The 2,677-nt window shown below is 40.5% G+C and overlaps 1 non-coding gene across 1 annotated transcript; it reads left to right on the forward strand.

The window, feature by feature from the left end:
* The first annotated feature begins 1,507 nt into the window (after positions 1–1,507).
* LOC130971493 (small nucleolar RNA R71) lies at positions 1,508–1,615 on the forward strand. Its single transcript, XR_009082709.1, has one exon. It is a non-coding gene; the product is annotated as a small nucleolar RNA R71 (small nucleolar RNA).
* Positions 1,616–2,677: the final 1,062 nt, after the last annotated feature.

The raw sequence follows: 2,677 nt of genomic DNA on the forward strand, positions 1-2,677 counted from the left end.
TTGGTGGTGGTACCTGCAATGACACTCCGATGCTTAAGTTAGCATGGGTCCAAGCAGATAAGTGTAGAATGTGGAATGAATGCCATACCTGGGTGCTCCAGTGTATTTATAGTAGTTGGCCGTGATCTTCCCTGGATAAGATATTCTTATCTTATCTTATCTTTTGGGAGTTTTATCTCTATCTTTGCGGAACCGCCTCTTCTAGGCCTATTTCGGCCTTTAGGTTTTGGGCTGCGTTCCTTTTGATGGGCCTTCCTTGCTATGATGTCCGAGGTCCGACCTTTAGGCGTGGGCCTTTGGATGAGGTCGGACCTTTCATGGATTGACCGAGTATGAGGAGCCCGGTCAGGGTATGAACAGTTCCTATGGTGCAAGGTATTGAAAACTTCCCAGGATCTTGTCTCTTTTGAGGTAATTTCTGCCTAGACAAGTCATCCAGTTCTTTGGTGAGCAAAGGGGGTTCATCCTCCCAAGTCTCATTACCAAATAACTTGTCATTTAGCTTCATGATTGCTCCAAGGTATTTAGCAACTTGCTCTTCAATGACATACTCATCCTCTTCAGAGGAAGAATACTCATCAGAGCTCATGAATGGCAGAAGTAAATCCAATGGAATCTCTATGGTCTCAGTGTGACCCTCAGATTCCCATGGTTCCTCATTAGGGAACTCATTGGAGGCCAGTGGACGTCCATTGAGGTCTTCCTCAGTGGCGTTCACTGCCTCTTCCTCCTCTCCAAATTCGGCCATGTTGATGGCCTTGCACTCTCCTTTTGGATTTTCTTCTGTATTGCTTGGAAGAGTACTAGGAGGGAGTTCAGTAACTTTCTTACTCAGCTGTCCCACTTGTGCCTCCAAATTCCTAATGGAGGACCTTGTTTCAGTCATGAAACTTTGAGTGGTTTTGATTAGATCAGAGACCATGGTTGCTAAGTCAGAGTGGTTCTGCTTAGAATTCTCTGTCTGTTGCTGAGAAGATGATGGAAAAGGCTTGCCATTGCTAAACCTGTTTCTGCCACCATTATTGTTGTTGAAACCTTGTTGAGGTCTCTATTGATCCTTCCATGAGAAATTTGGATGATTTCTCCATGAAGAATTATAGGTGTTTCCATAGGGTTCTCCCATGTAATTCACCTCTTCCATTGAAGGGTTCTCAGGATCATAAGCTTCTTCTTCAGATGAAGCGTCCTTAGTATTGCCTGGTGCATTTTGCATTCCAGACAGACTTTGAGAAATCAAATTGACTTGCTGAGTCAATATTTTGTTCTGAGCCAATATGGCATTCAGAGTATCAATCTCAAGAACTCCTTTCTTCTGATTTGTCCTATTGTTCACAGGATTCCTTTCAGAAGTGTACATGAATTGGTTATTTGCAACCATTTCAATGAGCTCTTGAGCTTCTGCAGGCGTCTTCTTCAGATGAAGAGATCCTCCAGCAGAGCTATCCAAAGACATCTTGGATAGTTCAGAGAGACCATCATAGAAAATACCTATGATGCTCCATTCAGAAAGCATGTCAGAAGGACATTTTCTGATCAATTGTTTGTATCTTTCCCAAGCTTCATAGAGGGATTCTCCTTCCTTCTGTCTGAAGGTTTGGACTTCCACTCTAAGCTTACTCAATTTTTGAGGTGGAAAGAACTTTGCCAATAAGGCATTGACTAGCTTTTCCCAAGAGTTCAGGCTGTCTTTAGGTTGTAAGTCCAACCATATTCTAGCTCTGTCTCTTACAGCAAAAGGGAATAGCATAAGTCTATAGACCTCAGGGTCAACCCCATTAGTCTTGACAGTGTCACAGATTTGCAAGAACTCAGCTAAAAACTGATGAGGATCTTCCAATGGAAGTCCATGGAACTTGCAATTCTGTTGCATTAGAGAAACTAATTGAGGCTTAAGCTCAAAGTTGTTTACTCCAATGGCAGGGATAGAGATGCTTCTCCCATAGAAGTCGGGAGTAGGTGCAGTAAAGTCACCCAGCACCTTCCTTGCATTGTTGGCATTGTTGTTGTTTTCGGCTGCCATGGGTTCTTCTTCTTTGAAGAATTTTGTTAGGTCCTCTACAGAGAATTGTGCTTTAGCTTCTCTTAGCTTTCGCTTCAAGGTCCTTTCAGGTTCAGGGTCAGCCTCAACAAGAATGCCTTTGTCTTTGCTCCTGCTCATATGAAAGAGAAGAGAACAAGAAAAATGTGGAATCCTCTATGTCACAGGACAGAGATTCCTTGAGGTGTCAGAAGAACAGAAAAATAGAAGGAAGAGGTAGAAGAATTCGAACCTAGTGAGATAGAGTTCGAATTGTGCATTGAGGAGGAGTGGTACTCCATAAATAGAAGGATGTGAGAAGATGGGAAGAGATTTTTCGAAAATTAAGTAAAAGATTTTAAAGACATTTTGAAAAAGATTTTGAAGAAGATATGATTGAAAACTTTTTTTGAAAAAGATGTGATTTAAAAGTTATGGTTTTAAAAAGATGTGATTGAGAAGACAATTTAAAAAGATTTGATTTTAAAAATTAATGACTTGGCTAACAAGAAAAGATATGATTCAAACATTAAACCTTTCTCAACAGAAAAGGCAACATACTTGAAATGTTGAATCAAATCATTAATTGATAGCAAGTATCTTTGAAAAAGGAAAGAAATTGATTTTGAAAAAGATTTGATTGAAAAGATATGATTTGAA

This window comes from Arachis stenosperma, chromosome 3 (assembly GCF_014773155.1).
Source record: "Arachis stenosperma cultivar V10309 chromosome 3, arast.V10309.gnm1.PFL2, whole genome shotgun sequence".
Classification (NCBI taxonomy): domain Eukaryota; kingdom Viridiplantae; phylum Streptophyta; class Magnoliopsida; order Fabales; family Fabaceae; genus Arachis; species Arachis stenosperma.